Consider the following 26,433-nt stretch of genomic DNA (forward strand, 5'->3'; position numbering starts at 1 on the left):
ATATCACAAGTATTTAGTATCTTGCCCAAGTTCACCAACTAGGAGTAAGTAGTGGAAACTCCTATTTTATTCCAAGTCCATGTTCCTTCTTGATAAAGTGGAAAGAGTATGAATTTTCTATGCTTCCTGTGGTTAAAAGTCATTCTTAAGGCCAGACGAGGTGGCTCAAGCCTGTAATCCCAGCACTTTGGGAGGCTGAAGCGGGCAGACGGCTTGAGCTCAGGAGTTCGAGACCAGCCTGGGCAAAATGGCAAGACACCATCTCTACCAAAAATACAAAAAAATTAGCTGGGTGTAGTGGCACGTGCCTGTAGTTCCAGTTACTCGGGAGGCTGAGGTGGGAGAATCACTTGAGCCTGGGGATTCTAGGCTGCAGTCAGCCGAGATTGTGCCACTGTACTCCAGCCTGGGTGACAGAGTAAGACCCTGTCTCCAAAAAATTTTTTTTTAAAAAATGACATTCTAGTTCCAATTGAGAAGTTAACCCAAAGTTAACATTTTTTTACGGAGAGGGGAAGGAGGCAAGAGAAGGTGGAATGGAACCAGCTAGACTTTTGGGTCTTACCTTCACTTTAAAGAACAAAACCTTACTCAATTTGGGAAGAGTAGCTTGCAGTCTACCTCAGATTTATCTCCCCTTTTATAAGGACCTAGTACTTGGGAGGAAAGGTGCTAAGAACAAAAGAGGCACTACTCTGTAAAAATCACCTACCTTACCACTGGCAAGCCTGCTCTAGAAAGCTGGCTACATGTCACATTCTCTGATCACCCCCTCAACCCTACCACAAGAAAAAAAATCCAATCACAAATATCCCTACTCTCATTTTTAATGTGACATCTCACTAAGCCAAAAGCAAAGATCAGAGCTGGGGTGGGAAACAGAAGGAACTAGAGGCAGTAAAGATTGTGCTAGCCAGCATAAGAACAGAGAAGAAGGATTGTTCTAGTGGTATGTTAGCAATCTGCCTCTAGGGCAGCTGTCCTCCTGGACAATCAAAGGCGGGTTTGTGTGTGTGCTCAGGAACCAGCCAGCTTGGCTCAAAGTTAAGGACTCAGCCACCCAATCCACAAAGTGAGAAAAGATGCCTGTTTCACAGCTGGAATGGAAGGCAGGGAAAACACAAAACAAGGGAGAAAAGAGGGAAGGAAGAGAGAGGGTATTGCAGGTGCTATTTCAGTCTAGACATAGGGAAGAAAAATCCTAGGAAACTACCAACCATAGTCTAGTCATGTTCAAACATTAGGGAATTGCTAGTAACTCTTAATACTAAGTAGGTAGGTTTCTCCTGATCTGTATGTAGTAGGGTGCCAATTGGAAGGATGAGACCTAAAATGTAAAGGACCTCAGCATCACCTGTTTCTTTCTGTCCCTTTTAAGCCCAACAAGGTACCTGCAATATACACAGCAAATGAACATTCCTTAACGTCTATTTCCTTCTAGAATTCCTTTCTTAACTAAATCCTAGAGATCCACAAAAAATAGCAGCACACACAAAACTCAGTAAGCTTCCCAGTGCTAAGAGATCGAGGCCATTTATATAACTCAAGTGCTAAAACGCAAAAGGCCACAGTCAGAATTCACACTCCCTAATCCCTCGGAGTAGCTAGATGCACGGAGACCCATTAGACACACAAAGGCTGCTCTCTTCTCGGCAGAGCTCGGCAGCAGAGCTGCTCTCCAGGGACAAAGAGATTTCACAGGAGAACCACAAAGACATCGACCCTCTCTGTTCCCCCACTCCCAGCTTTCTCACTTCCTGTCACAGTAGCACCAGACCACAGTCTCCCAGAAACAAACAAATACAAAGTGCTGGATTCTGGGCTTCAGGCCAACCGCATTCCAGGGCATCCTGTCTACCAATCACGGGCCAGAGCCCCCACTTTGCCCTGCTCAGCCCCTTATCATGTTCAGGGAAAACAACCCTCCTCTCTGCCCCAAGCCAACACTACGTAGGACAAAGCTCAGGCCTTCAAGAATCAGCAGAAAGATACTGTGTGTAGATCTAAGAGTTTGGAGGGGGTGAGGGAATTTTTAAGATTCCTACTTGGCAAGTTTCTTCACTTTGGAGGCACTGCATTAGGGATTTTAAAGCTACTGCTGCTGTTAATTCAGCTCAGCTACATGTGACACATCCCATTATGGCAATTTGATTACCAACCTGGATGCAGTGAATGGAATATTCCCATTTGGAGAACTACTTTAGGAACTTCACCTTCCCTATTATCCACCTCTGTTTTCAGCCTTTCAAACTTTTTCCCTACAAGCATAGAGTTGATTACTAAGACAGGCTCCACAGAGAACAAACAAAGGCAGCGGACTCCACCCTACAAAGAGGCAGTTTAATCAGGTGCTGGGAGCAAAGTTCCCCATTTCCCTAGAGAATGAGAGGACAACCACTAGGAATTGCACAGAAGCCAAATACTGGCAGCAAAGAGGTCAAGACAGCAACATCAGCTTTTCCTGCTCACAACCCCCTGAAGTGGGTCGGGGCTGTAAATTTGGAGCCTAGTCAGAAAAGAAAGCCTCTTCTCCTAATAAGGGTCCTCCACTAACTCCAAGAATTAGATAAATGATAGACTTTTCTATTATCTTGTACAACCCATTGGAAATTAGCCCTAAGTCACAGAAGCAAAAACGAAGACAGAGGTTAAGCTCTATAAGCTAGAGATTCTTGAAATCCAAAGAAGCAACACCCTCTGCCCAAAGGGCTCAATTCCCTTTGCATAAAAATAGCACGATGCTCAGCAGAGTCCTCTAACCAGAGGACCATACCAGGAACTAACTAGTAGTATGCTATCACTTCTCATCTTTTCTTCTCCCTTTATTTTTCTTATATTTCTTTCATCTTCTTAGATCTGCTAGAAGTAGTCTGGGCCGAACCCTCGTCTAAAGCAGCACATGATACAAAAGAACTAAGTCTAAAACAGACAACTTAGAAGGATTTAGTCCTTGGCCAGGCACGGTGGCTCAAGCCTGTTGTAATCCCAGCACTTTGGGAGGCTGAGGCAGGCAAACCACTGGAGGTCAGGAGTTCAAGACCAGGCTGGCCAACATAGTGAAACCCCATCTCTACTAAAAATAAAAAAATTAGCTGGGCATGGTGGTGCACACCTGTAATCCCAGCTACTCCAGGTGGCTAAGGCAGGGGAATCACTTGAGCCTAGGAGGCAGAGGTTGCAGTGAGCTGAGATCATGCCACTACACTCCAGCCTGGGTGACCAAAAAAAAAAAAAGGATTTAGTCCTTATCTGGATCTGGTATGACCAGGTGGCAAGGGTAGGGCAGTAATATACACAATAGCCATTCTAGGGTGGGATAGAAAAGAATATTGAGCAACACTATGGAACTTCAGCAGCAGAGCCCAGCCATTACAAACTCTATCACTGAAGCATACACACAAAAAAGTTAACAATCTCTTACTTGGCATGGAATCAGACTAACTCCCTTTATCTCTCAAGAATACTGAACAATTAGTTATGACAGTTAGTATTCTTACCCAATTCTTCCTCATGCATAGCCCAGGCCAAATAATCAGACTTAATTAAGTACCACAGTGTGAAGTAGATATACTAAAGCAGATAAAAATAGTAGCTTTTAGTAGAGGAGAGTTTTCTGAGATACCAAAAAAAAAAGTTGTAAAAGACACACCCATGCAGAGAACTGAACACACCCACATCAATGCTGCTAATCCAAAAGGATGCTTGGCAAGTTCTCTGCATCAAATTGAGCAGGTGAGACAGAAAAGGAGTGCTGACTCAGAAATATAGTAATCCTGGGGTGTGAGGGAGAGAAGACGACAAGTATAGCCAACCAATTACAATTCAACTTAACTTCACCAGAGGTCCCAATTCTAATTGTATTCAGGCTCTTTGCAGACATATTTAGAAACCCCAACTAAAGGAATAATGAATGGATACGAAGAGAGCCTCTGGAGGGCCCAAGACGTAAGCTGAATACTCAGCGGGTAGGAAGGATGAATCTGTTTTGTTGTCTAACTTCCCACACCCCTCTCTCTCCAAAGCAGGCCCAACACTGAAAGAATTACAGGGAGGGGAGGCAGAAGAAAGAATGTGACTGGGAAAGGTTTAGCTACATTCCAACTAGCCAACATCCCACATAGCATTAAGAGTGCCTGAGAATTCAAACCCACTACATAAGAGTTGCTGAGACTCTGCTAACACGCATCCAATTCCTGTGCCACCAACCCCCACCCCCAAACACTCTGAAAAGAAGAGTAATTGAGATAGCTTGATGAAGGCACCAGCTGTTTCCATCACCACCCTCCCTCGCTCGCTCCCTCCCCTCCTGAGACCTCAGTTCAAACTCACATCAAACACTTAATACAATTGACTGGTCAGTAGGAAAGAGAAGCCTGGACTAAAATAGCAGTAGGAGTGCCAACTGGCCCCACTTAAAGGAATGCTTTCTTGGCTCAATTCAAAAATAAGAAACCTCTGTCATCCACTCCCCTCTGCCCAATTATGTTCTCCTTTCCACAACTTACCCCGCTCCGTGTCAAATGAGTTTCAGTTTCTTCCCATCAACTCCTTGGTCTATTTTCAAATGTCAGAAAATACAAGGGAGGTGTATATAAGGTTGAATGTAAAAGTAACATCGGAGAGATTAGGCTTCCCAGACTAAATCCAAACCTAGTACGGGGCTCCCATGTAAGAACAAGGAGACAGGGGTACACCCAGCACCCATCCATGTGTTTCAAGTGAGGAAAAGAGTAAACCTTAAGCGGCTATACACAAACATTAGTGGTAACACGATTACTAACATGACCAGCCCCTCCCCCACCCATATTCCAAGTTGGCCAGAGTTAACCAAGGAGGAAGGGAAGGAAGCCAGCACTTCCTTTTCAGACAGGAAGTAACATTGGCCCTTCCTGTCCAGTTTTAAACAAATTGTCCAGCTAAGTTTCAATGCTAACATCCTCTCCTGAATTTGTTCCACAATTTAAAACCACAGATACAGTCTAAGGGTTTCTCTTCCTCCCAACAGGCAAGTCCTCCATACCATGCTAAGTGTTAGCATAACCCCCAAATCAAGAGGTAACATCTTTAATTCCAAAACAATACAGGACACAAAGGTAAATCACTTCACTTCAAATTAATGACTTTCTCGTCATGTCTACTACAATAAACCATGTTCTATACCTCTTTTTTTTTTTTTTTTTTTTGAGACGGGTCGCCCTATATTGCCTAAGCTGGTGTCAAACTCCTGGACTTAAGTGATCCTCCCTCTTTAGCTTCCTAAGTAGCTGGGATCAAAGGCACCAGCCACCATGCCTGGCTCTACTTTTCACCCTAACTAAATAACCATCCACCTGAGAAATAACATATACATGTAGCTTAATTCAAACATTCAGGTTTTGTGATCCTGAATCGTGAATGATCAGAATCACCTAGGGAGTTTTTTGAAAAAAAATTAAATCCCCCCTCTACGTCAGTTTCTACAGGGAAGTCTGGGAATTCATGTTTTTAAAAAAAAGAAAAAAAAACCCTCATAGGCTGGGCGCGGTGTGGCTCACACCTGTAATCCCAGCACTTTGGGAGGCTCAGGCAGGCAGATCACCTGAGGTCAGGAGTTCGAGACCAGCCTGGCCAACATGGCAAAACCCCACCTCTACTAAAAATACAAAAATTAGACAGGTATGGTGGCACACGCCTGTAATCCCAGCTACTCAGGAGGCTGAGGCACGAGAATCACTTGAACCTGGGAGGCAGAGGTTGTAGTGAGCCAAGATCCTGCCACTGCACTCCAGCCTGAGCAACAGAGTAAGACTCCGTCTAAAAAAATAAATAAATAAATATTTTAAAAACCCTCATAGACTCTTAACGCCTGTTGTGAACCACTGTAGTGGCCTATCCCTAACAACCGACTGACCTTCTTGCTAAAATGGCACTGGTTATAAAATACATTATTTGGGCCAGTTTTACTGCTCACCAGACAGTTCACATCATTATTCAGTCTAGATTAGAGGCTCTTTGAAAGCATGAATCTAAATATAGGGATGGCTGCAATGGCACAGTCCTAACTCCTGTACTGCAGACTCAGAACCTAGAAGGAAGAACTGTCTAACTGGCCAGCACCATCTTCTCTGGAATCCTGAGTTGCTACAATGTATGATATCCCTCTGTACACTGCAGATTGGAGAACCCAATTAAGTTTAAAACATCTTAGATGGCCTTCAGGGAACAGAGAGCTATGCCAAATTTTCAAAGGCTGGTTTCCACATTCTATCCCAAAAGAACTCCAAAGTCTTAAATCTACCATTAAAGATCCTAGATAATTCTAAACCACTTGACAAAAGAGAAAGAACCAGAAACTCTGGATTCAAGTGGTTACCTCTGACACTTATGCAAGCCACTTTAACTTCTGGTTTGAGTAAGAGCAAGCCAGTAACAAAAGGTCTTTAAAAGAACTAAAAAGTGAAACATTCCTACAGGTAAAAGTGTGTCACTGAAGACTCAGGAAACAAGAATGGCATTAAAAGACATACTCTCTCCCAGATCCCAAAGTCAAACAACAAAGGTACATTTAAAACAAAAAACAAAGCCAAAAAAAGTTTTGTTTTCTTTTGTGTTTTTTTTTTTTGAGACGGAGTCTCACTCTGTCGCCCAGGCTGGAATGCAATGGTGCAATCTCAATGCAACCCCCACCTCCAGGGTTCAAACCATTTTCCTGCCTTGGCCTCCTGAGTAGATGGAACTACAAGTACGCACCACCACGCCTGGCTAATTTTTATATTGTTTTTAGTAGAGACGAGGTTTAGCTATGTTGGCCAGGCTGGTCTCTAACTCCTGACCTCAAGTGATCCGCCCACCTCAGCCTCCCAAAGTGCTGGGATTACAAATGTAAGCCACTGCACCTGGCCAAAAAAATTTTTTTAATTTAAAAAAAAAAAAAAAGGCCGGGCGCGGTGGCTCACGCCTGTAATCCCAGCACTTTGGGAGGCCGAGGCGGGCGGATCACAAGGTCAGGAGATCGAGACCATCCTGGCTAACACGGTGAAACCCCGTCTCTACTAAAAATACAAAAAAACTAGCCGGGCGTGGTGGCAGGCGCCTGTAGTCCCAGCTGCTCAGGAGGCTGAGGCAGGAGAATGGCATGATCCCAGGAGGCAGAGCTTGCAGTGAGCCGAGATCGCGCCACTGCACTCCAGCCAGGGGGACAGAGCAAGACTCCATCTCAAAAAAAAAAAAAAAAAAAAAAAAGACATAGCCAGGCGTGGTGGCATGTGCTCGTAATCCCAGCTACTCGGGAGGCTGAGACAGGAGAATCATTTGAACCCAAGAGGCAGAGGCTGCAGTGAGCCGAGATTGTGCCGTTGCACTCCAGCCTGGGCAACAAGAGCTTAACTCCATCTCAAAAAAAACAAACAAAACAAAACAAAAAAAACATACTCTCAGGCTGGTCCCAGTGACTCATGCCTGTAAGTAATTACTGCACTTTGGGAGGCGAAGTGAGGAGGATCACTTGAGTCCAGGAGTTCAAAATCAGCCTGGGCAACATATAGAGACCATGTCTCTACAAAAAATACAAAAATTAGCCAGGTGTGATGGAGGCTGAGATGGGAGGATCATTTGAGCCTGGGAAGTTGAGGCTGTAGTAAGTCATGCCTCATGATCATGCCAGTGCACTCCAGCCTGGATGACAGAGCAAAGCTCTATCTCAAAAACTCTCAAGACAACCACAAACATCTGGCACCAGCTATATATGATGACGTAATACATATTAACCAGTTGTTTAAAACAATTTCAAAATTTTGGGTAATCTCTGATTGCCTGGATTATTTCCCATGCAAGATGATACAGTTACCTGACCAAAGGAGGAGATGGGAAGAAAAAAAGTTTCTTGGTTGAGGTCATCCCTGATATTAAGTAACCAGATGACACCGAGGTAAGCATAATTAAAGGGAAGAACAGAGGGTAACCAGGTCAAGAGTCAGAGCTAAGAACTCCAAAGAGAGAGAAGAAAAGGGGTGAGTGAGAGGCAGAGAGAGAGACAAAAGAGTAAGAGGGACAGGGAGAGGGAGACAGACAGAGAGAGACAAAGAAAGAGAAGGAGACAGAGACTCTCACTGAGGGACAGACCAGCTAAACCAGAATTCTTAAGAGGGAAAGTAACAGTGGGTGATTCAAAACATAGGTACTCAATCAGATATCCTTTTACTTTCCTATATGGGGTTGCCATAGAACATCAAATCACTAAATAGTTGGTGCTTCTTCCTCAACTCCATCAAAGTCAACTAGGTAAAGTGGCTCAGGATGTGCTTTAATAACCTCTAAGGCCTAAACAAACATATGGAAAGGGAAAGTGGAGACATCGGTTAGTCATCAGGGATAATCATCTCTCCTGATGTGCAAGACAGAAATATGGATATGGTGACCTATAAAGGGGTCCTCAAAGCCATGAATTCTCAACAATCAAGGCGTGGGGAAGCAGGAGCTTTTTGGTCAAATGAGCAAAAGGAGAAGCAGCAGACAAGTGGGGCAAGCCTATTTAGTCAAAAGCACATAAACCAAACCAATAAATGTTGTGCTCAAAAGGAAACTGTACAGGTCTAGGCTGTCACTCCTGCTCATAGAAAACGACTAGGTAGATAAGAAGATGGAGAAATATACAGCATTTCTCTGGGAAGGAAAAATTTAGGGGCCGGGCACAGTGGCTCACACCTGTAATCCCAGCACTTTGGGAGGCTGAGGCAGGCAGATCTGAGCTTGAGCTCAGAAGTTTGAGACCAGCCTGGGCAACATGGCAAAACCCCATCTCTACAAGAAAAAAAAAAAAATTAGCTGGGTGTAGTAGTGCATGCCTACAGTCCCAGCTACTCAGGAGACTGAGGTGGGAGGATGGCTTGAGCGTGGGAGGCAGAGGCTGCACTGAGCTGAGATTGTGACACTGTAGAGACAGACCTTGTATCAAAAAAAAAAAAGAAAAATTTTGATCTCACTTCCCGAAAACAAATAAGCTTATTCTAAGTAGCTGCCTTATTATTATCATTCTCTAAGAGAAGGGTAATTAACCTATGCAAAATCGGCTACTATGCAAATTATCTGCTAACTATATTTTCATGGAGATTCCACAATGGGAGAAATATGGAGGTTGGGTCAGGTGCTACAAGAAAGACACAAAAATTCGGTAACAGCCATTGCCTCTGGGGTTTGAAGTGGAGATAATTTTTTTTGGTACAATATAATACACAACAAGACCCTACATTATTCCCCTTCCCCCAAAATACATTCCCAGTGGACCTCTCTGGACAGGTCTCTTATGTCTCCTTCCCTCCTCTCAATCTCTTTTGTTCACTGGCAATAACCAGCCTCAGGGCCTTTGCATTTCCTACTCCTCAAACCTACATGACTCCATCCTTCATTTCTCTTGGTCTCTGTCAAACATACCTTACACCTGAGACCTTCCCTGACCACTCTATATAAAATAACCTCACTCCCACCCTGGGACTTCTTATCCTCCATACTACTCATTCTACTTTACTTTTTTCTCAATAATATTATCACACTCTGACATACTACATATTTACTTGCTTATTATTTGTCTCTCACAACTAGAATGTAAGCTCTTTGAGAACACACAGTAGGTCTATTTTGTTTGTTGTACTTCAGTGTATGGCATACAACAGACTCTCGAATTTCTTTTGAATGGAGATGTTTTACTTCCTTCTTCAATGAATACAAAAAGTTAAATTTTAGAAAAAATAAACCAACTTTGTTTTCTTTTTCTATACTTTTTTTTTTTCCCCAACTGTGATCTTAGTTAGGCCTACGAAGAGGCTTAGGTAGCCTTACCTGTCTATTTGGCTGACCTTCAGCAGGGTAGACATCCAAGAGGCCAACTGTGCTCCAGTTAACAAAGTAGTCAATGGAAAGCAGAACAGCAAAGAGGTTACAGAACTTCCCCCATTCCAACAAAGCAGGAAAGAAATCAGATTGGCACCAATTTCTCTTTTAAAATAGGCTATTTTAAAAGTGTACTGAATATACACCAGCTACTTTATTTCAATGAGATTTACTTCACTTGCAATGAAATGGGAACTGCAGGTGCTTTGATAAAGGTATTGAGAAGTTGACCTAGTTTCTATAACAACGTCTTATGTCCTCAACCATGAGAATACATTTTAGTTTCTTAAAATATGAGCTTCCTAGAACAAAAATCTTTTCTTTTTTCTTTCTTTTTTTTTTTTTTTTTTGAGACAGTCTCACTCTCTCACCAGGATGGAGTGCGGTGGCGCGATTTCAGCTCATTGCAGCCTCTGCCTCCCAGCTTCAAGTGATTCTCCTGCCTCAGCCTCCGAAGGAGCAGGGACTACAGGCACGCGCCACCACACCCAGCTAATTTTTGAAATTTTAGTAGAGACAGGGTTTCACCATGTTGGCCAGGATGGTCTCAATCTCTTGACCTCATGACCCGCCTGCCTCGGCCTCCCAAAGTGCTAGGATTACAGGTGTGAGCCACTGTGCCCGACCATGTAACAAAAATCTTTTCAGTCCATAAAGATACCTCCTAATGTGCTACTGCACTACAATATAGAACAACATAGAAAGCACAAATAAAACAGATAATTTACTCTGGAGAAAGTAAATTTTTTTTGCTCAACTGTCAACTAAACCAAAATGAGTAATTCATCAAGAAATGTGGATGAAATCTAAAAATCAAAGATAAAACCAATCTGAATCACTAGAAGAGACCAGTCTTCTTGGATTACAATTGATTCCTAAACTAGATCTAACTGAAATGAAGTGGTATCCTAACAGTTGTACCTTTAGCACATGGGTACAGTTTATTCTAGAGTAAAAATCAGAAATACTTCTTTTTTTTTTTTTCTTGATACGGAGTCTTGCTCTGTCGCGCAGGCTGGAGTGCAGTGGCACAATCTCCGCTCACTGCAAGCTCCGCCTCCCGGGTTCACGCCATTCTCCTGCCTCAGCCTCCCGAGTAGCTGGGACTATAGGTGCTTGCCACTACGCCCGGCTAATTTTTTGTATTCTTTAGTAGAGACGGAGTTTCACCGTGTTAGCCAGGATGGTCTCGATCTCCTGACCTCGTGATCCACCCGCCTCCGCCTTCCAAAGTGCTGGGATTACAGACGTGAGCCACCGCGCCCGGCCAGAAATACTTCTTTATATTAACTGTGAGTGAGGCAAAGCAATGCCCATGAAGACCTAAGGGAAAACCTAAGGGGAAAAAAAGGAAACCCAACCTAAAAGAAAAAAAAAAAGATAAGGGAGGCAAGAGGAGGCAAAGAGAGACAAAGGAAGACACCACAGAGAATAGGAAAGCAAAAGAAAAGGAGAAAATACAGGAGAATTGGTAGAAGAAATTGTAGGTAAAATAAATGTGGGGAACTGAGTGTGGGAGGCTACAGGGTGCCAACAGAAATTAGCTTTAATAGCCAGGCAAGGTGGTGTGTGCCTGTAGTCTTAGCTACTCCAGGGGCTGAAGTGGGAGGATCACTTAAGCCCAGGAGTTGGAGACAGGACAACATACCAAGACTCTTTCTTTTTTTTTTTTTTTTGAGACGGAGTCTCGCCCTGTCACCCAGGCTGAGGTGCAATGACATGATATCGGCTCATTGCAACCTCCGCCTCCCAGATTCAAGCGATTCTCCTGCCTCAGCCTCCCGAGTAGCTGGGATTACAGGCATGTGCCACCATGCCCAGCTAACTTTTTTTTTTTTTTTTTGTATCTTTAGTACAGACGGGGTTTCATCATGTTGGCCAGGCTGGTCTCAAACCCCTTGACCTCAAGTGATCCGCCTGCCTCAGCTTCCCAAAGTGCTGGGATTACAGGTGTGAGCCACCATGCCCGGCCTCTGTCTCATTTTTTTTTAAAAATGCAAAATAAAAATTCTTCAAAGAAATTGGCCAAGTACTATTTAGAACACTACTTTCATGGGTTCTTTAGTATGAAGAAAAGGGAGGAAAAAAGAAGGAAAATTCCTAGACTGGAATAAACCTGCAAGTTTCTAGGCAAGGTTGCATCTAACACATGTGTATTTCCCACAGACCACAGCTTGGCTTTTTCACATATAAAAGCTGACTCCTTTCTTAGAAGCACACTTCTCACAGGAAGCATTTATGAACTCATGTCACAGTTTTACAAATGTCCACAAATCAGTGTTGCAAACACAGAATGATGTCCACAAATTATTCTGTTTATCCTCCTCCCACTAACACTTCACTTTACTAAAGTTATCCATTCTCATACTACTGTTGAACTTCACCCACAGAACTCTCCAATTATTACCTACTACTAAAAATAATTTTTTCCCATTTAAAAAATTTAAAAGTTAGCTTTTACTCAGGAAGCCCATATATTCTGTAATGCAAGCACCTACATCTACCACAGATTCTCAGGTTTTAAGAGACCTTCGGCCGGGCATGGTGGCTCACACCTGTAATCCCAGCACTTTGGGAGTCCAAAGTGGGTGATCATTTGAGGTCAGGAGTTTGAGACCAGTCTGGCCAATATGGTGAAACCCCCACCCCTACTAAAAATACAAAAATCAGCCAGGGGTGGTGGCGGGCACCTGTAGTCCCAGCTACTCGGGAAGCTGACGCAGGAGAATCACTTGAACCCAGGAGGCGGAGGTTGCAGCGAGCAAAGATCACACCACTGCACTCCAGCCTGGGAGACAGAGTGAGACTCCGTCTCAAAAAAAAAAAAAAAATTAAAAAAAAGAAAAGATCTTTAAGGGCATTAGTTCAACAGACAAACGAAATTTGAATTCTTTAAAGCATCCATTCTAATAGCAAACACAAGATATTACTATGAGCTGTGCACTACTCTAAGTTTTACATATGTTAAACAACTTTAGTGTCATGACAATCCTGTAAGATGGTTGATATTATCCCCATTTTACAGACAAGGAGGCCAAGGCAGAGAGAGATTAAGCAATTTGCCCTAGGTTACATGGTTCCTCCATGGCAGTCTGGCTCCCCATCCGTGCTCTTAATCATTATGTTATGCTGCCTTGCCTCACCATACTGTGGAAGTCTCAGATTGGAAACTCCCTTTTTGGTTAGCATATTGACCAAAAAATATAGAATAAAGCATTTGTGGCAACATGTTAACAAATGATACCTAGGCAAATGAAGGGTATACCGGAGGTACTGTGAGCAACCTTCCGCAAGTTTGAAATAAAAAGTTGAAAAGTGCTTTTGTCATCACATCACATCACATCAAACATCATGGGACATGTTTTGTGAAAGTCATAACCAAATTACCTATTGCTGACCAGCAAGGAAGGCTTTAAGATAAAATTATGGCTGGGCACAGTGGCTCATGACTCTAATCCCAGTACTCTGGGAGGCCAAGGTGGGCAGATCATGAGGTCAAGAGTTCAAGACCAACCTGGCAATTACGGTGAAACCCATCTCTACTAAAAATACAAAAAATTAGCAGGGCATGGTGGCGTGTGCCTGTAGTCCCAGCTACTTGGGAGGCTGAGGCAGGAGAATCATTTGAATCCAGGAGGTAGAGGTTGCAGTCAGCCAAGATTGTGCCACTGCACTCCACCCTGGGCAACAAAGCAAGAGTCCATCTCAAAAAAAAAAAAAAAGATAAGAAAACTATTTGGCTCTTTATAATTCCCCCACTATATGCCTGATCTAAATTGACCACACCACACGAATCAAACTGAAGGGATCCCTGGAGAGGAAGTGGCCCTAAAAACAGGGAACACTATCCCTGAATAAAATGGTAAATTCAGGCCCCATTCTCAGTACTTAATATTTAATAATAACATGCAATTCCAAGTAGAATTAGGGAAAAAATTACTTCCAAAAAATACATTAAACAATGAAATACAAGTCAATCCATACTCTAATTTCTCCCTCATTAGTTCTAACCAGAATAGTTGTTCTTGCCTTCTTAAATCCCCCTGCCAGGCTGTATCAATGCTCTATTGGAAACCTTGGAGGCAGCTGCATAGTTTAGGCAGAGCAATTCCCACTTCAGCTTTGTGTGGCATTTAACCCTTCTTTGAGGGAAGAGAACGTGAAAGAATATTTGTAGTTATTCACATCCTTATTACCTACAGTTCACTCCTTTAGGCAAGTTCCTTGTTAATACCTTTTAAATAACCCAAGAAAACTAATTTCGGTTCTTAAACTCATAAGCTTCCCAACACATGAACAAAATCTAAAGTTTTGTTGCTAAAGCAGTGATTTAAAGAATACACTGATATTCAAACATACTTTCTTTGAAATACTGATGTTCAAAACTATCATCCCAAGCTCTTAATGTTTTTATTAACAAGCATAGAAACCATTCACCTCCAAACAGGGCTGAAAGCAAACTTTTCTGCTGATGTCTTAATATATTCTCCCCTAGGAAATGGCTACATTTAAGGTTTTCAGTTGTTGAAGTTCATTATGAAATGAACTGACTAGGATACTTTTTTTTTTTTTGAGATAGGATCTGGCTCTGCAAGTCCCCCTAAGTCTGGAGGGCAGTGGCACGATCTCGGCTTGCTGCAACCTCCACCTCCTAGGCTCAAGCTGTCCTCCCACCTCAGCCTCCCCAGTAGCTGGGACCAGAGGCACACTCCACCACGCCCAGCTAATTTTTGTATTTTTTGTAAAGAGGAGGCTTCACCATGTTGCCCAGTGATCCACCCACCTGGACCTCCCAAAATGCTGGGATCACAGGCGTGAGCCACCGCACCAGGCCAGATCCTTACTTTTTATACTATTCTTTGTACCACTTGCCAAGAAAGGAACAGGATTAAAGAAATGCTAAAATTTAAAATCCTCCATTATCTCCAGAAACTTTGCTTAAAAATATAAGGGAGGGCCAGGTGTGGTAGGGCACACCTATAATCACAGCACTTTGGGAGGCCGAGGTAGGAGGATGGTTTGAGCCCAGGTGTTTGAGACCAGCCTGGACTACATAGAGAGACCCCATCTCCACAAAAATATACAAAACTTAGCCAGGTATAGTGGTGTGCACCCATAGTCCTAGCTACTCAGAAGACTGAGATAGGAGCACCATTTGAGCCCAGGAGTTTGAGGCTGCAGTGAGCCATGATTTCACCACTGCACTCCAGCCTGGGTGACAGAACAAGACCCTGTCTCCAAAAAAAAAAAAAAAAAAAAAATTAAGGGAGGAGAGGCATAAAAGGTTGAAACTACAGACTACAGTAAAAGTTGCAAAAGTACATTGCAATTTGATTAATCTATGTTGTTTTGCTTCCTTTCAAACCTTCCCCACAAATCAGTCCCTCACTGATTCTCATCAAATGCCTTATTTAACCAAGGCTTACTGAGCACTTTAGTATGCAGCAGACACTAAGACAGGTGCTAAAAAGATACAGAGATAAGACAGTACCTACACCCAAGCTGCTCATAGTCTAGAGGGAAAGACAAGAATATCTGAACTACCTCCTACAAGCCTATCTCTGCAAGTTGATGATATCCTATCATTCCAAACCACATACCTAAAAATTCTCTGGAAGAAGAAATTTTACTGATAATTGAACAATGTGTGACACAATTGCAGGAAGTTTAAGAAATTAGGACAGCAATGGTGGGCATATGGATATAGAAAGATTCTCATTCTAAAGATTAAAATAATATCCATTCTAGCACATCCAGCTCCCCACGGGCTCTATGGAAAATAGATCTTTTACATACATTATCCCAACAGGGGTAGTGGGGAGTTGGAGGGGGTTGGAAATTTGAGTACTGCCCCCGTGCCAAGATGAAACACTCCTGCCTCTAATAAGGGCTCATTTTAGTTCGAGCTGTTGTTTCCATTCTCTCTGGTGAATGGCAGTATATTAGTGGTTAAGTCCATGGACTTTGTAGTTAGTCAGAGCAGGGTTAATCCTGGCCTCAACCATTTACAGGCAGTGAGATTTTCACCAAACCTCAGCTTCTCTGAGGGTCAAATTCCTTAAAAAGCAAAACAAAACAAAACAAAAAAAAAACGGTGGTGGGAAATTAATAGCTTATGCAAAATGCTTAGAATACACTAAAAACAAGGTGTGGGGAGGTAGGGGGGAATGAGGGCCTTGGCAGTTACTAACAGGTACCAAAATAGAAGGAGATAAATTATACAAAGCTAATCATTTTGTTATTCCAATTGATACTGATCTATTTGCATCCATCCTATCTCATCCATCCCTAGAGAGCAACTACTTCATAAACCTAAGGCTGGATTGTAATTACTTAGTGCTTTTCTTTTTGTTAATATCTCCAAATAGTCTCAATTTTACCCTAGCTCAGAGAACATGTTGAAGCTTCTCTGACTATCCATGCTGGAACCTTGAGAAAGGTACTAGAACTCCAACCAAAAAGAGAACCGCCCCCCCTCCGCCCCCCAATCTGGAACACAGACCACTACCTTACTCACATAACAAAGAAACCAACCATATATAGGAGGCAAACAAGGAAAGAAAAATCTGAACAGCTCACACTTACCTGTCATCATTTTTTACCCCAAAACCAAGATGAGGAGCAAAATAAAAAAATTTAAAAAATAAAAGATTTACTTATCTGCATCCCTTATAATTCCTGAAAGAACCAGTGGAGGTGAGGTAAAAGACAAATCTTCCATCTTATCACCCCAAAGGCTCTGTGCTACACACCAGTCAAAACAACGCCTCAGTTCGTGGAAATAGTCCTGGACACTAGGTTAACCAGGATGCTCACTTCGGCTACACAAAGCCCACTATTTAAAGCTAAACCCAAATCACCACCACTCAGTCATCCAGAACCTATTTTCAAACTGCCTTTGTACTCCTCCTTCAGATTCCCTCATCCCTCCCCCTAAAGGTTGAGTGGGAAACAGACACTCTGGAAGCAACATGACCAACACTCTAAAGATCCAAGAAACCTCCCCAGGCTGGAGTCAAGGCATAGAGAACATTTGAAAGAAAATTTGGAAAATACTAAACAGACTATACACATTGTATTTTTTTCTTTCTTTTTAACTGTACTTGTTATAATTATGAGATCCAGACATCAAAAATTTCCTGCAGCCTTTGCCTAGATTATATTCAAAGGAGGAACAAAGTTCTGTTTCCTCCTGAAGCCACAACTTCACAAGGATGAAATCATCTTTCAAGAAATACCCTCATTCTAGAAAAGAAATTCAAGGAAGTCTCATCTTAAAAAAAATTTGCGGCGGGGGGTGGGGGGTGGAACGAAATCAGATTATTAAAGATACATACCAGTTTAAAGCTAATGAGCAGCTTACACACTAAAGCCCATCTTGTTACAATTAGGACAGTATCTATAATTTTCAGCCTGATTCGCATTTTCAAAAAGAGAAGAGAATACCCTAGTTTTTCAGCTAGTGATGAGTTGGCTATATAATTATCTAGAATCAGTACTTTTGCAAGAATGTATTTGCGAAAACAAAACAAATCTTAAGATTAAATATATGAAAGCACAGTCATAGGCCTTCAGCTCTAAGAGATTTAAGATTTCATGGTAAATTAACTAAACAATAAACTCCAAAAAACAACTTTCAGTTTGGTTTAAAAATAAAAATCTCCCTTGTGTTTTCTGAAACGTATTTTAAACACTAAACTTTGTATAAATGGTTTTTCTAAACCTAATTTTATTCCAGCCATGGCCCTTTCAGAGTGCAGAAAGCTGAAAATATTTTCAGGTGTGTAGTCACTTTACTCAGGTGAAATAAAAAGCATGATTAGAATTTCCTTACCCCTTTAAACACATAAACCAAACGTTGTCGTATTTGCAGATTTAACAAACACCTCCACAAATCTTTGCTATCAAAGATAGTTTAGAAGGAAGAAGGAGATGGCAATTCAGTTAACATTGTTCCGTATGTTTTCTTTTATAAGCCAAAGCAGGGAGACTACATCTAGCAGGAGAATGAGGTTCCCACCCACCGCACCTGGAAAAGTAAGAGGGATCCACCCAGGAACAGCAGGGCTGAAACCGATACGGGCCGTTCAAACTCTCCGGGGGAAAAACAATACCATTTACGCTGCAAAGCTCCCTGCAACTTTCCACTTCCACAAATCCAATGATAAAGAAAGAAAAAGTTTGAAACATATGAAGAACCATCTGCATAGCTGGGTTCCGACACGGACAAATTCCTTTCCCAACCCACATGCAACATGCCAAAAAAACCAACTTTTGGGCTCTGAAAACAGAAATATGTTAGCTTAATCCAGAAAAAAACAAAACAAAACAACAAAAAAAAAAAACATAAAATCAAAGAACACACCAAAATGTAAATTTTCAAACCTGCTCTTACCCCTCTGGATCTACTCAGCTTCCTGTATTAGAGAGACCTAGAAGTTTGTTTCCAGGTCTTGTGTATTTCACCTTTTTAAATATAATAAAATACCAAAATCTACCCCGCCAAAGTATTGAAAGTAGAAAGAAAAATAATTGCTTAAAAGTTACTCATCAGCATAACAGACTCTCTCCCGTTTTTTAATTCCCTCCCGTTACCGTAAGACAAAAATTCGACTTGCTTATCCTCCTTTTCCCATCAGTACATACATTTTCTTTAAAAGCCACACACCTCAAATGTGGAGTTCTAAAAACCAGTCCTTTAAGAAAGAAACCCAAGGCTTCGCCAAGGTGCTGAGAAAGACAAATCCAGCAAGGCAGTTGATTTTTCGCCACCTCTTCCTCCTTTCAGGATCTTTCCTGTTCTTCTTTCTCTCTCTCTCCCTCTCTCTTTTTTTTCCCCCTCAGATCCAACACCTAAAATGGAAGTTGCACCCAGCCAAAGGCAAGGGAGCCTGGGTGGTGACAAACTGATCTGGCAGCCCTACCCCCTTCGCTTTCCTAAGTGATGTCAGCCCCTGTGAGCTTCCAATAGGAGTCAGGCATAAATCAGGGAGCTGACCTTATCCAATAGGAAACTTTATTATAGAAAATTAAAAAAAGAGAGGAGGAGAGAAAGACACAGGGGGAAGTTTATACATATATATATTTATATTTATATATTTATATTTAAAGTGGAGAGACTGTACAATATCTGAGGAATTACTGCAGAGCTGAGGGGGGCGGGGGAGGCAAGGGAGACAAGGAACAAGGGCTTTTCAGAATGGCACGCCTAAGTCTCAGTTCTCTTTGATGATGGGTTCTTGCTCCCTCTTCCGTACTATCCCAGTGGGGAAATAGAAAAGAACTGATTTTACTTGCCTGCTGCTGTTTGGTTTGTTGCTTCCTATCCCAAAGCATTTCCCTAAAGGAAGATGGGAAAGAAAGGAGAGAGAAATCCTAGAAACAGGACTACTATATGTTGACTGGGATGGCAGGGGTATCTGAGGTAAACCCAGTTTCACTGTTTTGGATTAGTTGCATTAGAGCTAATTTTTTTTTTTTTTAATTTCTAGACTTGTTAACAGTTTTTAGTCTCTATACTCTGAATTAGAAAGAAGCAGAATCCACTGGGCTGTTAAAGAAAATCACTGTCTTCCCAGTTTGTCCCCAAATCAAAATAATGTGGGTTTGTTGGGAAGAGGACATGAAATCCAATAAACAATATATTTAGAGGGAATAACAGCATAGGTAAATAAAGTAAATATCATGTCAAGAACATTTTATTTCTTTGTGAACTTCAAGCTTAAGATGATCTAGTTCATACATTCTCTTTTTACATTTGACCTAATTAAAGGATTATTGGGGTATTATTTTTCTGAGTTAGGACATATTTTTAAACTGTTAGACCATGATGGACAGAGGCTGGAATTTTTTTTTTTTTTACATGCTCGACAAAGATTAGCATTTTATGATTATTCCCTGATTACTAAAACAAAGACAATGATGAATAAAAGATTTCCTTCTACTTTCTTACTAATAAATCTAAAATTTATGCTATAGACTGCTGCCAAATGAGTCTTCATGAAGTTTTCATAATCTAGAATAGAAACATGAAACCTTGGCTGGGCACAGTGGCTCACACCTGTAATCCCAGCGCTTTGGGAGGCCGAGGTGGGTGGACCACCTGAGGTCAAAAGTTCGAGACCAGCCTGACCCAACATGGCGAAACCCCGTCTCTATGAAAAACACAAAAATTAACCGGGCATGGTGGTGGGTGCCTGTAGTCCCAACTACTCAGGAGGCTGAGACAGGAGAATCACTTGAACCCAGGAGGTGGAGGTTGCAGTGAGCCGATATCACACCATTGCACTCTAGTGTGGGTGACAAAGCAAGACTCCCTCTCAAAAAAAAAAAAAAAGAAAGAAATATGAAACCTTAAGAACACAGGTTTTCACAGTCAAACTGCCTAGCTTCAAACTCCACCTCTGTAGGTAAGTACACTTACTCAAATATATGTACTATTATGTGACCTTGACCCAAATTAAATAATCTGAGCCTCAGTTTCCTTAACTATAAAATGGAGATAACTATCTCTCTCACACAAGACTGTTGTGAGAATTAAAATACACAAAAAGTTCTTTGGGCCAGGCTCCGTAGTTTAAGCCTGTAATCCCGGCACTTCGGGAGGCCGAGGCAGGCGGATCACCTGAGCTCAGGAGTTCCAGACGAGCCTAGCCAATAGGGCAAAGTCCCGTCTCTACTAAAAATACAAAAATTAGCCAGGCGTGGTGGCACACACCTGTAGTCCCAGCTACCCAGGATGCTGAGGTGGGAAAATCGCTTGAACCCAGGAGGCGGAAGTTGAAGTGAGCTGAGCTCGTGTCACTGCACTACAGCCTGCGCAACAGATCAAGACTCCGGTTCAAAACAAAAAAAATTTCTTAGTGTATGGCATATAGTATAAACTCACTAAGAATGCATTATCATTATTTTTATTATTCAGTAACTACCCTGCCCAAAACCCTGCAGTGGTGAGCCACTCCCAATGATAGCAACCAATGATGAAGTGTCTACCACGTAAGAGGTATTTTGGGCTCATTACCTCAAACTTCTAAAACATGACCACAGAAATAGTACTACAACCATTCCACAGATGAGAAAATCAAGGTCCAACAAGGTGAAGAAATTTGCCTGATCTCATCCGGCTAAGCAAACCCCCAATAATCTGACTCCACAGCCCATGCTCTTTCTATTATGTTACACTATGGTCAAGATAAAGGTCAAGAGAAATCCTAGAAACAGGACTACTGTATGTTGACTGGGATGGTAGGAGACTATCATGTGTTTTCAAGGCACCACATTTATTCATTCAGTACATTAAAGTAACACATTATTAATCATAATCTGACCTTTACCTAGCTAAATCTTTACCTAGCTAAACTGGAATTCAACTCCTCAGCATGAATGTGCTTTTAATCATGCTGATGTAGTCATTATCCACTCCCTTATATATGGTTTATCGTCTCATAGACCTATATTTGGTCTATGGTGGCCAAAAAAGGACTTTCCTCAGAAGTGTTGAAAAACCAAACATGCATTACAGCACTTGTTTGATGGGCTTTAAACAAACTACAGCTGAAAATGAATACATTATAACAAAGATAGGAACAGCCTTTAAGCCTTGTTACCTAAAAATCTTCTCCTTTTATTTTATCACATTTTCTACCTCTATTCCCCATCAATTCCTAGTCCTCCATAGCAAGTTCAAAAGCCAAAGATAATTATCCAAGGAAAACAACCAGCACAAAAATGTTTGTTGATTCATTGGTTCCTAGATCAGAGCCACATACTAGAATGTTATATGATTTTCTACAGGCAGATTGGTCTTGTTTGTTTCCTTCACATCACTGCTTACAACTTGAAAGTATTTTGTTTTCCTTTTTCTTTTGTTTTCGTTTGTGTGTATGTATATTTCTGTCTCCCCCATCAGAAGATAAGCTCCATGGTGGCCGGGCGCGGTGGCTCAACCCTGTAATCCCAGCACTTTGGGAGGCCGAGACGGGCGGATCACGAGGTCAGGAGATCGAGACCATCTTGGCTAACACGGTGAAACCCCGTCTCTACTAAAAAATACAAAAAACTAGCCGGGCGAGGTGGCGGGCCCCTGTAGTCCCAGCTACTCGGGAGGCTGAGGCAGGAGAATGGCGAAAACCCGGGAGGCGGAGCTTGCAGTGAGCTGAGATCTGGCCACTGCACTCCAGCCTGGGCGACAGAGCGAGACTCCGTCTCAAAAAAAAAAAAAAAAAAAAAAGAAGATAAGCTCCATGGGCTGGGCGCAGTGGCTCACGCCTGTAATCCCAGCACTTTGGGAGGCTAAGGCAGGCAGATCACGATTTCAGGAGTTTGAGACCAGCCTGGTCAACATGGTAAAACCCGTCTCTACTAAAGATACAAAAAATTGGCCGGGCGCGGTGGCTCAAGCCTGTAATCCCAGCACTTTGGGAGGCCAAGACGGGCGGATCACGAGGTCAGGAGATCGAGACCATCCTGGCTAACACGGTGAAACCCCGTCTCTACTAAAAATACAAAAAACTAGCCGGGCGAGGTGGCGAGCGTCTGTAGTCCCAGTTACTCCGGACGCTGAGGCAGGAGAATGGCGTAAACCCGGGAGGCGGAGCTTGCAGTGAGCTGAGATCCGGCCACTGCAGTCCAGCCCGGGCTACAGAGCAAGACTCCGTCTCAAAAAAAAAAAAAAAAAAAAAAATACAAAAAATTAGCCAGGCGTGGTGCGTGGTGGCACATGCCTGTAATCCCAGCTACTCCGGAGGCTGAGGCAGGAGAATCGCTTGAAACCAGGAGGCAGAGGTTGCAGTGAGCCGAGATCGCACCATTGCATTCCAGCCTGGGTGACAGGGTGAGACTCTGTCTCAAAAAAAAAAGAAGATAAGCTCTATGAATAGTGTCTTTCTTGTTCATGGTCTATCCCCAGAGCTCAACCTTGTATCTCATATTTAGCAACAACTAAATGAGTGAATAAAGTCTCTTAGCTTGCTAGTTATATATTCCCGGTCAAGTTATTTAAAATTAATGAACATTTAAAATAGGCCAGGCATGGTGGCTCAAGCCTGTAATCCCAGCACTTTGGGAGGCCGAGGCAGGTGGATCACTTGAGGTCAGGAGTTTGAGAGCAGCCTGGCCAACATGGTGAAACCCCTTCTCTACTGAAAATACAAAAATTAGCCGAGTGTGGTGGCACGTGCCTGTAATCCCATCTACTTGGGAGGCTGAGGCAGGAGAATCTCTTGAACCCAAGAGGTAGAGATTGCAATGGGTCAATATTGCACCACTGTACTCCAGCCTGGGTGACAGAGACTCCATCTCAAAAAAATAATAATAAAATAAAATAGAATTATATATAAATCAAAAAAGATAACCTAGTGGTGAAAAATATGTTAAAATTTAAATTTATCTGAAACAGGAAAACTGTCTCTACAAAAAAATAAAGATTAGCCAGGCGTGGTGGGACAAGCCTGTGGTTCCAGCTACTTGGGAGGCTGATGTGGGAGGATCACTTGAGCCTGGGAGGTTAAGGCTGTGGTGAGCTGTGATCACACCATTGCATTCCAGCCTGGATGACAGAGCAAGACCCTGTCTCCCTCAGTAAATCAGTAAATAATCCAAAATGGCTATCTCAAAATAAAGTATAATAAGCATTAATACACATTGACTGAGGGAAAAACTGTTCACACTCAATTAATAGAAAATAAAAAGACTAGTTCGACTTGGGTTATTTTGAGCACCTACTGTGAGCCAGGTACTCCACCAGATGTCAAGGATAACAAGATTAGAAAAGTTTTCTGTTTTCATAGAGAATAGGAAAGAATTCTTTCTCTAGGAAAGAATGAGAGGATTAATAAACAAAAGTCAGATGGATCACTATGTAGATTTTAAACAGATTGATGGGAATGACTTGTGGCTTGCTCCAGATTGGATGTCAGGTGCAAACTCTCTGGAGAGGTGACATTTAAATTGAAATCTTTAGCTGCATGTGGTGGCGTGTGCCTGTAGTCCCAGCTACTCAGGAGGCTGAGGTGGGAGGATCACTTGACCCTGAGAAAGTAAGGCTGCAGTGAGCCATGACTGCGCCACTGCACTCCAGCCAGGGCAACAGGGGAGACCTTGCTTCCAAAAAAAAAGAAAAAAAGAAAGAAAATGTTGAAATCTGCCAGGCGCAGTGGCTCATGCCTATAATTACAGCACTGTGGGAGGCCAAGGCGGACAGATCACCTGAGGTCAGGAGTTTGAGACCAGCCTGACCAACATGGAGAAACCCCGTCTCTACTACAAACACAAAATTAGCTGAGTGTGGTGGTGCATGCCTGTATTCCCAGCTACTTGGGAGACTGAGGCAGGAGAATCGCTTGAACCCGGGAGGCAGAGGTTGCGGTGAGCGGAGACCGCGCCATTGCACTCCATCTCAAACAAGAGCAAAACTCCATCTTGAAAAAACAAAAAGAAAAGAAAATGTTGAAATCTAAATGATAAGAAGCAGCCAAGTAAGTAAGAAGATATAAGCCCTGAGGTATGGAGCTGAAACATACTGCCCCCAGCAGAGAGCACTGGAAACGAGGAGGATGGAGGAATAGATGAGAATCAAGACTGAGAAGTTTTCTATAGCTCAGAGAATAAAGTTTGTATTTTTATTCTTAGGTAGAGGAAAACCTATGGGGTTTTTTGGTTTTGTTTTTTGTTTTGTTTCGTTTTGTTTTTTGTTGTTGTTGTTTTTGAGACGGAGTCTCCCTCTGTCACCCAGGCTGGAGTGCAGTGGTGTGATCTCAGCTCACTGCAACCTCCGCCTCTCGGGTTCAACCAAATTATCCTGCCTCAGCCTCCCGAGTAGCTGGAATTACAGGCACCCGCCACCATGCTCAGCTAATTTGTGTATTTTTAGTAGAGATGGGGTTTCATCATCCTGGCCAGGCTGGTCTTGAACTGCTTACCTTGTGATCCACCTGCCTCGGCCTCCTAAAGTGCTGGGATTACAGGTTTAAGCCACAACGCCCGGCCAGGGGGTTTTAAACAGAATGAGATGATCACATTTTTAAAAGATCTGGGTGGGTGCAATAGCTCATGCCAGTAATCCAAGCACTTTGAGAGGCTGAGGCAGGAGTTCAGGAGTTCAAGACAGCCTGGGCAACATAGCAAGACCTCATCTCTATAAAACAGCAAGACCTCATCTCTATAAAATAAAATAAAAATAAAAATAATTAGCTAGGTGTGGTGGCATGAGCCTGTGGTTCCAGCTCCTCGGAAGGCTGAGGCGGGAGGATCACTTGAACCCAGGAGTTCCAGGCTGCAATGAGCCATGATCAGGCCACTGCACTCTGGCCTGGGTGACAGAGCGCAACTCTATCTCCAAAAAAAAAAAAAAAAGAAAGAAAGAATTGAGCAGCCAGGCACCGTGGCTCATGCCTGTAATCCCAGCACTTTGGGAGGCCGAGGCGGGTGAATCACGAGCTCAGGAGTTGAAGACCAGCCTGGCCAAGATGGTGAAACCCCGTATCTATTAAAAATACAAAAAAGTTAGCTGGGTGTGGCGGCAGGAACCTGTAATCCCAGCTACTCAAGAGGCTGAGGCAGAGAATTGCTTGAACCCGGGAGGTGGAGGTTGCAGTGCGCCAAGATCACACCACTGCACTCCAGCCTGGGTGACACAGCGAGACTCCGTCTCAAAAAAATAAATAAATAAATAAAAATAAATTAAAAAAAAAAAAAAAGAAAGAAAGAAAGAAATGGTCTTTGATAGATTTATGCAAAAATAGATTAAAGAGGCATAACAGTGAAAGCAAGACAAGTTAATTAATTTATTTATTTTTTATTTTTTTGAGACAGAGTCTCACTCTGTTGCCCAGGCTGGAGTGCCGTGGTGCCATCTCAGCTGACTATAACCTCCACCTCCTGGGTTCAAGCGATTCTTCTGCCTCAGCCTCCCCAGTAGCTGGGATTACAGGCATGAACCACCACACCCAACTGATTTCTGTTTTTTTTTTTTTTTTTTGAGATGGAGTCTCGCTCTGTCGCCCAGGCTGGAGTGCAGTGGTGCAATCTCGGATCACTGCAAGCTCAGCCTCCCAGGTTCACGCCATTCTCCTGCCTCAGCCTCCCGAGTAGCTGGGACTATAGGTGCCCACCACCACGCCCGGCTAATTTTTTGTATTTTTAGTTGAGATGGGGTTTCACCGTGTTAGCCAGGATGGTCTCGATCTCCTGACCTCGTGATCCGCCCACCTCGGCCTCCCAAAGTGCTGGGATTACAGGCGTGAGCCACCGCGCCCCACCGATTTCTGTATTTTTAGTAGAGACTGGGTTTTGCCATGTTGGCCAGGCTAGTCTGAAACTCCTGACCTCAAGTGATCTGCTTGCCTTGGCCTCCCAAAGTGCCATGATTACGGATGTGAACTACTATGCCCCGTCCAAGAGGAGTTTAAAGGCTATTGTACTGGTCAAGCTGCAGTGACAGGGATTTGGATTAGGGCAGCAGTAAAAATGGAGAGAAGTCAATAGACAGAAGATGTGTTTTAGACATACAGAATTGTTTTATGTTTTTTTCTTTCTTTTTTTCTTTTGTTTTGATGCATGGAATATTACATT

At 42.7% G+C, this 26,433-nt stretch overlaps 1 protein-coding gene across 9 annotated transcripts in view; it reads right to left on the minus strand.

Moving 5' to 3' along the window:
- CTNND1 (catenin delta 1) overlaps positions 1–18,778 on the minus strand; it is a 57,919-nt gene extending 39,141 nt beyond the window's left edge. For 4 of the 9 annotated variants that reach the window (XM_007998136.3, XM_073016142.1, XM_007998082.3 and 1 more), the window contains exon 1: positions 18,533–18,778. The gene's annotated coding sequence lies outside the window, so the exon portion shown is untranslated. The remainder of the gene's footprint in view (positions 1–18,532) is intronic. The other 5 variants (XM_073016126.1, XM_037999289.2, XM_073016119.1 and 2 more) reach the window with 2 other exon arrangements.
- Positions 18,779–26,433: the final 7,655 nt, after the last annotated feature.

This window comes from Chlorocebus sabaeus, chromosome 1 (genome assembly GCF_047675955.1).
Source record: "Chlorocebus sabaeus isolate Y175 chromosome 1, mChlSab1.0.hap1, whole genome shotgun sequence".
Lineage (NCBI taxonomy): Eukaryota > Metazoa > Chordata > Mammalia > Primates > Cercopithecidae > Chlorocebus > Chlorocebus sabaeus.